Source organism: Leptidea sinapis, chromosome 12, assembly GCF_905404315.1.
Source record: "Leptidea sinapis chromosome 12, ilLepSina1.1, whole genome shotgun sequence".
NCBI lineage: Eukaryota > Metazoa > Arthropoda > Insecta > Lepidoptera > Pieridae > Leptidea > Leptidea sinapis.
In genome coordinates, this window is record NC_066276.1 from 11,607,745 (window position 1) to 11,621,723 (window position 13,979).

A 13,979-nucleotide genomic window follows, 5' to 3' on the forward strand; every position below is an offset into this window, starting at 1 on the left:
AAAATTGTTATATTTCATTGTAAAGGTTTCATTTCAGATTTTTCCATCCCTGAGGTATTAAATTTAAAACCAATTCCATGCCTTGGTGTAACATAATATACCTAAATATAATTGAAATATCTGTGTTGTAAATACAGCCTTTTATTAATTGCATTTAAATATTTGATTGGTACGTATACTAGGGTAGGTTTTAATATTTTTATTCTTGTATAATGTAATGTAATGTCTTGTCTCTCTGTTTGTCGTAGCTTATCTATAATTGCTGAACCCATTTAGTATTTTATTTTCATGTATGTACGTTGGCGCACAAACAAAAAGATAAATTGTAAACAATATCGCAATCTACGAGGGTATAGTCGCGGGTTTCATAGCCCTTGTCGGTTGTAATAGATACAGTAATTATAATTAATTCTTAATATATTTTTGAAATAGTTTGCAATTTAATGCATTAGGTAGAATAGTGATAGCGCTATTGTGTTTTGTCACGACTCAAAGTTGTGGTGTTAATGATTTGTTTCCTTATCTGAGTTAACACAATGAATCACTGTTATATAAAATATTTAAGCGCAGTTTCACATTGTTATAAGATTGCTGGTTCCTCGATTGTTGCTGTCTTACAAATCATAATCGTTTTTAATTTTGTATTTATATTAAAATGGTACCATAATGGCACATTTTTCTGTAACCATACATTAGTGAGCAAACAGTTTGTGTTTTAGTTTGAACTTGCTCACAAAATTGTCACACTGAGATATATCGCCACGTACCAATGTGTTTTCGGGTTTCGAATCTGAATGTACGTTTAGTCGACACTTTATTAGGTCGGCAACGCTCTTATGATTCCTCTAATGTTACAAGAGAGCGATAAGGTGATCACTTACCATCAAGTGACCACCATACTCGTTTGACCTACTCTTCCATAAAAAAATATTTGAGTAAGATTCAAGTTCAAGCTTTTCAAGAGTTTTACTTTAGTCAGGTGTTTTATTATCAGGTGAACACCCTGCGTACTAGTCTTGACACTTTTGTTATAAAAATTGTATATTAATATATTTACAAACTTAATAGTAACAGTTCATTCGCCATAATAAATTTGATTTTTCGGTGTAATTTGATTGCAATTTATTGAAGTAATCCCGGATTATTTTCCTTCCATAAGATGAAACCGTTTTCTATCCAGTGGGATAGGTGTTCCAGGGCAGCCACCCTGCGACATAACTTTAATTTTTATATATATAATTCTTCTGTACGTGTGTTGACAGTGAACTCCTCTAAAACGGGTGGACCAATTTTGATGATTTTTTCTGTGTGTTCCAGTGAATTTGAAAATGGCCCATGTTAGTGAACTCCTCCTAACTGACTTTTCAAATTTAAGATGTGTTTAAAGGACAACGTCTGTCGGATTCGCTAGTATAATATAATCTTCTGCAATTGTCGGCTAAATTCACCAACTGCTTATAATATACTCCCCCTCAACTTGCTCTAAACAAGAGGTCATTGTCGCTGAGAGGATAATATTATTTTGTCGCTACGGTGCCTTCTGCTTGTAAACTTATTAGATTTTCAAACATAAATTTAAACAATGTAAGAATATTTTTCATTTAATTCATAATTATAACATTAGAAATAAGGGATTGCTTGTTACTAATTCTAGTAGGCTTCATAACATAAATTGAAAAAAAAAAGATAAAACTGGGTTGAAAAGTATTTTGTTTTGCGAAGAGCCTAGGATTATTTATGAATATTTTTTTACAAAAGCTTATAAGAACTCGATCGCAGCGCCACCAATATGGTCCAGTTGTAAATGTAAACCATCCAGGCATTCACTGAAAGAAAGAGACAAAATCTGTGTAGCCATTTAGGCTTGGCATCGATCACATGCTCTAGAATTTATAGATGTGTGTATGTCCTTAGAAGACTGAGGAGAATGGCTGCATATAAATTATCTTTAATAGCACATCATGGATATGTCGCGTCAGTACTCAGATACGGTCTTCTCACCTGGGGAAATGGCGCAGGAGTACATCAAGCATTTGTTGCTCAAAAAAATATATTCGTTGTATATGTGGAGTTGGTCCGACCTATTCATGTGAAGACTTATTTAAAAAGTTAAATATTTTGACATTGCCCAATATGTGTATATATGAGGCGTGTAAATTTATAAAACAAAATAATCATTTATTTAAAAGGGCCATTGAATTGAATCCTTGTTCCCGATTACCGGATAGACTGTTTTATGACCACTGTCCCAGAACAACATATACCTAAATAGTAGCTAGGCAATGTGTATAAAATTATTAAATCATCTACCTCTAGAAATAAAATACTTACCACAGAGACGATTCACTGGACTTCTGTTTAAATGGTTAGTCGACAATTTTATTTATAATGTTAAGGATTTTTTTAAAGTAAACTTTTTGCATGCTGATTTAGATTAGCCTATTAGAAGACACTGCAATAAATTTAAGATCTATAATGTATCTGTATTCAATGCAATAAAAAAATTTCATTTCACAAGCACAGCATACACAGAAATAATTTATAAAACGACTTGTATTAACATACAAAGATATTGGTAGTTCATTTAAATAAAGGAGTACAAATGAAGGAGTTAATTATTATGGTACGGAACACTCTGCGTGAGTACGGCGTGTTCTTGACCGATTTAAGTTTCCGTATGTGACGTATCTAATGCGTGCGTGTGGTCCAAACAAAGCACTAATTAAAGATGCACAATTAATTCAATTGATACCAGGAACCAATGTTATTAGTGGCCATCACTACATTTATAGTCTTTCTCACAAATACTTAAGAACGCATTTTTTTGTTTTAGTGCTAATTGCGATTTTAGCCGACTTTAAAAAAGGAGGTTCTCAATACGACTGTATTTTTTTTGTTATATTTTTTTTGTTTGAGAGCTGCTGCTTCCCCGTGTCTCTTGTCAGATCTGAGAATGGCATCTATGGGATAACCATAAAAGTCTTAAATTTCCATTAAGAATATGCGCGACAAATTGAATTAAATTATTTTGATTGTATAAAAACACGCAACTGTTTTTATACTTTTTAGTGGTTTTACGTCTACTGTTTTTGAATTGTTTTTTGAAATAGATTGTTTTTTTGTTAAAATTATTTCATAATATTTTCATTTCAAAGTCACAAAAGCAAAGATCTACCTTTATTGTTACTTTTATTTTATTTGATAGTTTTAATTAGATTTTGATGAAATTTACTAGAAAACCGATAAAACCAATGAAGCCAGATTTTGTCTATCGCTCGCCGCTGGCAGCATACCTACATTGATATTTAGTAGTATTTTTAAGTTAAGTTAGTAAGCGTTGTGTTCATAATTTTAAGGAGGATTTTTGAGAAGTTAGAATGTAATAATTAAAACTGACTGCATATTTACCTTGTAAACTTAACAGCTACTCTACTTTTCCCGCTAGTAAAAAAAGGGGTGGAAACAAGTTAGAGTTCCTAGAACTGAGCGCTTTTAAACTATAATAATGAAATACTTAACACGCTGTTATACGAAAATTATGCAATACATACTATTGACATTTCAAGGGGCAATTGTTAGTCTGTCATGTCAGATTAATATTAATCTTGAAATCACGAACATTTAGATGATTTTAACTAATCCCTTAATACAGACTGACTTCAATTAACTTTGAATGGAATTGTTTTTAAAGTGAGAGTTGTTTTGATGTTGGGTTAACTTTGAAAGGGATTGTTTCAAAAGAACAGCCACAAAATTAGTTTAAATTCTTTAAAAACAGTCATGATTTAGAAAACATAAGATGTTTACCGCGGATATTTAGACTATTTGCTATAAACGTAGGTACAGTTATATTTATCTATAATGTATATACCTAATTTGGGGCTAGTTAATGTGAGTGAAGTAATATTAAGTGTGTTAATTATATATACTTAAATGAATAATCAATAAGTATAAAATTTTGTATATATTTTGTCACTCTATAACCTAATTAATAATTTCACATTTATATGCCTGTCTGTGTATACGGTAAGCATTACGTTTGCTAAAGATACAGTCTTTGCTTTTGAGATTTATTGATTTTTAAGGCTTTATATTTATTTTAGTAAATTTTATACAAACAGACAGAATGTGTAATATCACTTAAATATAACATATTTAGAATAATTCTCATCCATATAATATAACTCACTTAACTGTTAATACCAACCACACATACTGTTCATACTCAATATTAATACAATTCTTAATAAAAGCTATTTAAAACAATGTCAGACGTCCTTACCGCGCGTCCTATTAACATAATAATTAACAACAAAACAATTTGAGCCACTGTATCGCCATGTGACTTGCAATAACGATCAGGAAACTCAATGAGTTTTCCTTTTGGGATGTGTTTGTCCTTCAGTGACCTTGACAGAGGGCGACCTGCGGCAAGGACCAACACGTTAAGACTAAGACGGAAGCGACATGCTAAAGGAAAATGTATAGTTTTCCTTAAAATTTGTTACTGCCAGTTAATGCAATGGTAACTTATAATGAATATTTTGACAAGTTTTAATGCAAACGACTACGGAACACAAGTTATCCTTAACTCTTTTATTATTATAAAAATGAATACTTCTTTAGGTTCACTTTATTTTGTGAGTATTATTAAATTATTACCAAGTATTAATAGGTATTTAAGTATCCCTCCCTACTCTGTCGTATTACTGAGAAATTTATGCTTGGCTATGTAGCAAGATTTATTTACCAGAGTAATTTATACACGATTATAATTATACAAATTATAAATGTACATAAATGTACGTAACTACATAAAAAAGAAAGAATACAGAAGAACAAAAATAGTTAATTTTGAATTAAAAATGAAGTTTTCACTTATATCTTGATATGCTTATGTACACACCCCTTTATTATATACTAACTCAACATTTGAATACCCGTTATATGTGCCCGTTACTTTTACTTATAACACTAAAAATTTTGGTTTTCTTTTATCGCATTTGAAACGGTTTTCAAAGTAGTTACTTCCACGTACAACTACACTGTTGAATGATATTTCTTGTTTTTTTTATGGAAAAGGAGGACACACGAGGATACGGATCACCTGGTGTTAGGTGATCACCGCCACCCACATTCTCTTGCGACACCAGAGAAATCACAGGAGCGTTGTCGGCCTTTAAGGAAGGTGCACGCGGTTTTTTTGAAGGTACCCATGAAGTATTACCCCAAAAACACCGCACAAGGAAGCTCATTCCACAGCGTTACTGTACATGGAAAAACGTTCTTTGAAAACCGCACTGTGGAGGAACGCTACGCACGCTTTGTGACGTGTTGCGCTAAGGTGGTATTCGACAGGAATCAGGTCAAAAAGCTCCTCGGAACACTCCCCGTGATAAATGCGGTAGAAGGCATACAATGAAGCGACGCGGACGTCTCTACGCATCGGTAATCTAGCCGTTCACAGAGCACTTCAAGCAGCTTTGCGTTGCATGCGGTCCAATGGTTCGAGCTGATACCTACTATGCTTTAAGTAAGAGACTTTGTGGAGCGGAGCAGGAGGAACACCTGCAGTAGTAATTTTACACAAAGTTCGAGTAATTTTTGTTATCTATTTATTTTAATTACTAATAATACTATAAATGATCACCAGTCAAATTTAGCGCAACAAAAAATTATCATACATACATACATACACGGAATGTGCAAAACATGCAAAAAGCTACCAAATTTCAACCTCCTTTCGAGCACCACCGATTTATGCAGAAATATGTGGGGTGGCAACACTGTCCTAGACAAACTCTGCACATCCAGTCAGTTATACTTCTACTGTGTTAGCTCAGAAGCTGATTCAGGCGCTATAAATTGTATTATACATTACCTCGCTTATCAACTTCACTATGTTAGCTACGTTTTAATCCATATGTACTATAGAATCACCTAACATGAAATATCGATCAATATATCCTGTTACTATAGGTTATCAAAGTAAAATTATGTTTAAAGTATTGAAATGTAGACTTTATCTAATTGAGGCATAATATTACCATTTCATTACCGCCTGTTACTTGATAGTACATATGTGTAGATAATATAAGTCGTAAAAGTTAAATAACATAGCTATTAAGAAATATAGTCCTGTATCCCCTAAGTGGGGTTATCTCCGCGACGATCATCGGAAACGTTGTCGGGAAATAATTCGACCTCGAGTTGATGCGCACATATCTCGCATTGGTCATTTTCTACGTCTCACACCTTTGGTGATCAAAGTGGCTTACACGAAGCTTCCGAGATTACTTAATTTGTATATGCGTTCTGAAATTAACGAAGATATTTTTGTAACACATGATTTTATTTTAAGAAGCTGGGTACCTTAAAAAAAAGCGCGTACACCTTCCTTAAAGGCCGGCAACGCTCCTGTGATTCCTGTGGTGTTGCAAGAGAATGGTGGCGGCGGTGATCACTTAACACCAGGTGACCCATACGCTCGTTTGTGCTCCTTTTTCCATAAAAAAGCTTAATAAGGCTTGCAAACAAATAAACTGGATTCAAAAATTTGATTGAAGGCTCGAATGGACGTTTAGAAAGTGTAGCAAATCCAATTTTTAAGTTAATCCAAAATGTTAAGTTAGTCAACCACAGACACATAATTACAAACTTTTAATATTTCAAACTGTCAGCACGTTTAGAGACCACAATATGAGACAACAATTCACGCTGAGAGTGGCTCAACAATAACTAGTTAATTTTACGATTAATGTGTTCTTAAATTACATAGGAAGGCAGCATCATCATAATGTTGGGGCCCAAGGCACCAGATACTGGTTTGTAGTTGTCCAATCAATTCGCTATTATTCAACTTAGGTCGTTCACTCGAGATGATCAGTTGTGTATTTTAGTAAATAGCGACTTCGTTATTACGAGTACAATTCATCCAAATGCAAAAATAACAAATTAAAATTTTAATATTTTTATTCAAAATAGGATTTGACATCATTTATTGAAAGTCAAAAACTACCACCTATTCCAAAATGAATGCGTCAGGCCAGAGAAAAACGGGGGGAAAAAATCAGCGGGTTTTTTTTTCATCAAAAAATATGTTTTCAAAGTTTTAAAAATTATGTTTAATAGCCTGAGGGCGTTCGCTCCATTCCCAATCTGTGGTATCATTAAGAAAGTCATTTATGTTATTGTAACCTTTACCACACAAACGCTTTTTAACAATTCTTTTGAATAACGTAATACTTTTGTTTAACATTTTCTGGGATCTTGTTGTAAAAGCATATACATCGCCCCACAAAAGAATTACTAACTCCACTTAGCCGAGTAATAGGCATTATAAGCTTATGTCAGTTCCTGGTGTTAACATTAACAAAACTGATAAAACACATCTCTTTAAGTCTATAAGGTTATTGAAATGAACATTTCTTTAGGTGGATAAACTCTTATTTTGCAATAGCCATAATGCAAGAGTTTGTGCAGTGTATGCAACTCACGTTTGAGACCTCGAAACGACTAATACGAAGTGAGCATAGTTGTATTTCATAGCAACTTCGTCTTGGCCAATATTTTATTTTCTTTCGTGTCTTCATAAGCACACACTATTATTTTTATGGATGAACAAACTTAGGACACCATAGAAATCTAAGGAGCATTGCCGACCTTTAAGGTGTGTATATAAAAAGTTTTTTTGAAAGTCTCCAAGCCATACCGGCTCGGATGTTTGCCCCGCGCATCGAGAATTATTATTGATGTGAAACTTCTTTATCCTATGATACTTTTGAGAGAATTTTTTATATCAACGTAAAATAATGTCACGGTTTTCGGTTATGCGCCATGTTGTTTTTTTATCAAATTTTTTTTCAATTCAATTCAATTCAATTTTCTTTATTTGCGAATTTGGGTGATATACAGGTGTTGAATATAAACAAAAATACATGAGCAGCCAAACTCTGCTTAATTACAGCATGCAACTTTTAAAAAGACATATTACTATACTATTATATAATGTTCTTCATATTCTATTCTATTCTATTCTTCCTACTGTGGCTTCTGTGGAAGATATACCACAGATTTGCCAGAATCACGTTAGATTAGACTACCAAGCTTTGAGTATGTGTCTTCTAAGTTTAACGGTAATAATCGGTGTTCAGATTACATAAAGTTTAATTTTCTAATAATATCTGAAACAAATAATATACATGCTTGTAAGACTATAAATGACATACACAAATAGAAATACTTAAATAATTAATTAATATAAGTACTAAATAATATTTACAACTTAATCTTATTTATTTTAATATATTTACACAAAATATTTACAAAAGGAGTGTAAACTAGGGAGAGGAGACATTTAACGGAGGTTGGACGGGGGACTTCAGCGGGTATATAATTGTGCAGAGAAGATCGCATTAAGGGACAACTAAAGAATAAATGATCCATGTTTCCCTCATCAAGGCCACAATCACAGAGAGAATGATCCCTAATTCTAAGTTTTGCTAGAAAGACTGGAGTGCAGGCATGGTTTAAACGTAAGCGGCATATAGTTGAGATTATTGTTTTATTATGAATCCTACATTTTGAGAACCAAGGTTTTTGAGGAATTTCTGGTTGGAGTTCTCCATAAAATTTGCCTTTTAAAGTTTTGGAAACTTGCCAAATGTTTGACCAACTCTCATACATCTTGGGTTTCAGGGTAGAGCACAAGTCATGAGTGAATATTTCTGAATACTGAAAGGAACCTGAATGAGCAGCTGATCTAGCACAGGCATCTGCATTTTCATTACCAGAGATGCCCATGTGACCTGGAATCCAAGCTAAAACTATGTTAATTTTGAGTTCATAGCACTCTTTCAAAGTTTCTCTTATTTTGAGAATGATGGGAAACTGACTTTTTGTCTTAAACGGATTTGAGAGAATTGATTGGAGGCAACTTTTAGAGTCTGAAAGGATAATAGAATTGTTCATGTTGTGAGACTTAACAAATAGAATAGCTTCAAGAATGGCGATTGATTCCCCTGTAAACACAGAAGTGGTGGGTGGGCAGCTATAACTCAGTATAATTCTTGTTGAGGGAATCCATACTGCAGCCCCAACCGGACTCATGTCTGTTTTTGAAGCATCCGCGTAGATTTTATACCAATGTCGAAAATCTGAGTCCATTATATGAGAAAAAGTTTTATTTGCTTCTATAGAAAACTTATCAACACCTAAGTCTAAAATTACTGAGGGTTGGAAAGTAAGAGCATTGAAAGGCATAGAAAATAAAGGCAATTTAGAATATTGAAAGAGAGGGTTAGAGAGCTGAGAAAATAAAAGGTAACTATTTATAACGCAAGGTCTTTTGTCTTCAGGTACAATATTATTATCATTGTATAAAACAGCTAATTGTTCTGATTTTTGGAGTAAGGGATGAGCTCGGCAGCCAGCTAGTTTAAAGAAAAATTTATTGGCAAGGAATTGTCTACGTAGTGAGAGGGGAGGATCCACACATTCTACTTGCATTGCATTAATAGGGCTGGATTTCATAGCTCCCAATACTAAACGTAAACATTTAGCCTGAATTCTGTCCAATTTATTTAGACCTGCTTTGTTTGCTGGGATTAAGAACATAGTGCCATAATCTAAATGAGTGCGAATTATGGCATTGTATAGTAATTTTTGAGTGACGGGGTGAGCTCCCCACCAGACACCAGACAATGAGCGAAGAATATTAATATTTTTCTCACATTTCTGTGAGACATAATCAAAATGCTTGACGCCAGATAATTTGTGATCCAACCAAATACCCAAAAACTTAACATTATTAACAATTGGTAGATCAACATCATAAATTTTAATTTTAATAGGTGGAAGAATTCTTTTATTTGTAAATAAAACTACCTTACTTTTAGATGTTGATAGAGACAGTCCATGTTGTGTTAAATATTCAGAAAGATAATCAAGAGCATTATTTAAATGATTAGATGAATCTTGTATAGACTTGTCAGAAGAATACAGGACAATGTCATCTGCATATTGCAGTAACTGACAGAAAGGTGTAACGGTACTGTTGAGGTCATGGGTATACAGATTATAAAGAAGGAGACTAAGGACTGAGCCTTGAGGTAAACCTTTCCAAACTGACTTAGGAGGGAGGTAAGAGGATGGACCTTTAATAGTGATGGATCTCTCCATTAACATGTTACATATGAAACGGGATAACTTCACGGGGATACTCAGCTGGTTGAGTTTACTCCTGAGTAGGGGAAGTGAAACGTTATCATATGCAGATTCTATATCAAGAAAAACTCCCACAAGGTGTTCTTTTCTGAGGAGTGCTATTCTAATGTCAGTTGTAAGGATACCTAAGCTATCTAAGGAGCTCTTGCCCTTTCTGAAACCGTACTGGGAGTTGGAAAGGAGATTATTGGTTTCAACAAACCACTCAAGTCTTTGTTTAATCATGATTTCAGAAACTTTTGCTAGAGCAGAAGAGAGGGCAATTGGCCTATAGCTGGTAGCTTCAGATGGATTCTGACCAGGTTTAAGTAATGGAATAATTACCTGATTTTTCCAAGGTGGAGGGATGGAACCAAGATCAAAAAGGTTATTGATTATGCTAAGATAATATTCCTTGGTTGTAGATGATGAATTTTTAATGAAAGAGTATGGGATTCCATCTGCCCCAGGAGCAGAGTCAACTAGGCCATCCAGAGCAAGAAGAAGTTCAGAGAATGAGAAGGGGGACTCTAAACTGTGAGTTGAGGCAAGAGGGATTGGGGGGGATGGAAAATAGTCCATATTTGGAACTGAAGGGGGGGACATCCTATCTGAAAAGGAATCAAGCCATACAGAAGGATCCACATTAAAATCACACACTTGATCACAAAATGAACCTCTAAATTTTTTAATTTGTTTCCAGACAGTTGAGGATGGAGTGCTTGGTTTTAAATTCTGGCAAAAATTAATCCAACCTTGTTTTTTCTTTTTTCTGAATAAATGGGTAGCCTTCGCCGCCACTTTTTTATAATAAATAAAGTTTGACATGGACATGTTTCTATTGTAATTTAATTCAGCTAATTTCCTTTCTTTAGCAGCAGCAGTGCACTCAGAGTCCCACCAAGGAGTTGAAATCTTATTTGAAACAGGTTTTTTTAAAGGGAAGTTGTTGTCAGCACATGTAATCATGGCATTAGCTAATTTATTATAATTATCTACTGCATTAAAATGGTTAGTGACTGGAAACTCAGCAATTTTTTTATCAAGACAAGAAGAATATTTAGGCCAATTTGCTTCTATTAATCTATATTTAAGAGATGGGGAAAAATTTTGGGGTGGAATTACTTTGTCAGGGATAGAAATTATTATAGGAAAATGGTCACTACCATGGGAATTATGTAAGATGTTCCAAGAAAGGAGAGGAGCCAGACACGGAGAACATAAGGTGAGATCAACTGCACTTTTGGGATTTTGAGAAGGAGAAACCCTTCGGGTTGGAGAGCCATCATTGATAATGCAGAGATTGATTTCATCAAATACATCCAACAGGGAAAGGGCAAAATAGTCAGTGTGACTTGAACCCCATGAGGGATGATGGGCATTAAAGTCTCCCATAATAATAATAGGAGGGGGAATAGACGATAACAAAAGGAGAATATCTGCAATCATAGTTGATTGCGGATGGGGCACATAGATTGATACTAAGGAGAAGTTCATTACCTTTGCTGCAACAATGTTTATACCAGGATGGGGATTAGGAAGGATAATTGGGGAAAGGGAAGGGTGCGTCTTATAAATAAGGCGCAACCCGCACCAACACTTTCTGCTCTATCATCCCTAAGGCACATATAGCCGGGGACCCTGAAGTGAGTTCCAGGGACCAGCCATGTCTCAGAGATGGCGATGGCAGAAGGAAGATATTTATTAATTAGGTGTATAAGGCTGGGTTTTTTAGGACGTAGGCTTCTGGTGTTCCATTGAAGAATGGACACTGGGGCCATGAATTTTACCAATAGATAAGATTTGTGATAGTTGATGGGCAACGTTGGACGGTAGGCTAAGATTGTTCTTGGTAATCAAAGAGAGTAAGATTGACAGGAGGGCCTCCAAGAGGTTATCATCCTGTGTTGATGAAGAAGAAGAAACTTGGTGGTTTAGGGCAGAGCCATTTGGGAAGGCTGAAGGTACATCAGCAATGATAGCTTGGTGAGCAGCTCGATCATAAGGTTTACTCAATAAGGGTTTGGAACGTGGAGAAGAAAATACAGTTTTCTTATAGCTGACTGTGGGAGAAGGAGTGGGTGTCTGGCTCATGTGTGCTGAGGAGTAGTTATGGGATACAGAGGGGTTACGGAGAATTTCTGAGTATGGCCTCATCACCTTTGGGCAACGATTTGAGGCCTCCTCATAGGAAATGTTCTCTTGGGACATAATAATTTTAATTGTTTTTTGTCTGCCCAGTTCAGGGCATTCCTTGTTTGTGGCAAAGTGTTGTCCTGAACAGTTAATACAGATAGCATCCTTTTCAGTTGTATCACATGAGCTACCAGCATGAGCTTGAGTACATTTGTAACATCTTGGGTTAGATCTGCATACAGTTTTGATGTGACCAAATCGGCAGCAGTTAAGGCATTGGATTGTAGGGAAAAGGTAGGTTTCAACAGGGAGGGAATTATGGAAGAGGAATATTTTTTCAGGAAGCACTTGACCATGGAAAGTTATTACAATTGTTTGAGTAGGTAACCAAGTAACTTTACCTTCCTCAATGACCTTTCTGTTGAATCTGCGAGCTTTTAAAATCTTACCACAACCAGTGGGAAGACTGACAGACTCCACAAACTCGTTCATAGATAAGTCCACAGGAACCCGGCGGACTATACCCATCTTGGTTATGTTGAAGTTTGGGATTGTTGCTGTATATTTATTGGCAGATAATACAGGGTTATCTAAAAATTTGTTTGCATCACCAGACGATTTGAATGTGACAGCTATTTTATTCCTACCGATTTTTTTTATGCCGTCAGGGCAAATATTTGGAATTTTATGCCTATGCAGTAGTTGACCGAATTTGATGGGCTTTATAGTTTGGCCTGAGGTAGGGTCTTCCTCGATACGAGAAACATGGATAATAAATGGACCTTTATCAAAATCCGTATATTGTTTAAAACCAATAACTAAACTTGGGTCACAAAATACATTCTGAATGGACGCCGAAGCCAGATCTGTATCAGTTATAGTTTTTTTTGCAGCGTTTTCTTCTGAGCTGCTTGTATGTTTACGCCGTTTTGACCCGGCGAGTGTGGGGATATCCGGAGGGTCCGGAGGTTCCGGGGGAGAAATCTCCATTATTAAACGGTTAGTAAAATGTAAAAGGGTTGACTATGTTAATTGTTAATGACTAAGTACTTAATCTTACCAAAATAAAAACAATCCACCACCAATGAGAGAAAGGTAAACTCCTGTAATCAAAATAACAATAGGCTACGGTAGACAAAGCCCATAAAAAATGATAACTGAATTTCCGAACTCGACTCACGCGTGGTAGCTAATCTCCTTTTTCGTTCTTCATATTATCATCTAAATGTCGAAAATCTAAATGTCAAAAAACTAAATAGATGTCAAAAACAATATTTATAATAGTTAAAAAAATTGTCCGTGAGGTAATCACTGATTGTATAATATGTCTTATCTATTAGGAACATTTTTAACTTTTTTTTAAAATTCGGGATCTCCTCCGTTTCTATAATAACCCTGGGTAAGTGATTATATAAACGAGGCCCAGCGCAGAAGAGGCTTTTTGTAAAATGGGCACAATTACTGGGTGGCTGTTGGAGCTCAATGGGATGTCTTTTGCTCTTGCGGTTATGAAATAAATTTAAATTACTTTTTACAAATATAATAATTTCATAAATATACAGACATGGCATTGTGAGAATTTTATATTCTTTAAAATACGGCTTGCAGCTATCTGTCATTTTTAATTTAAAAATGGCCCT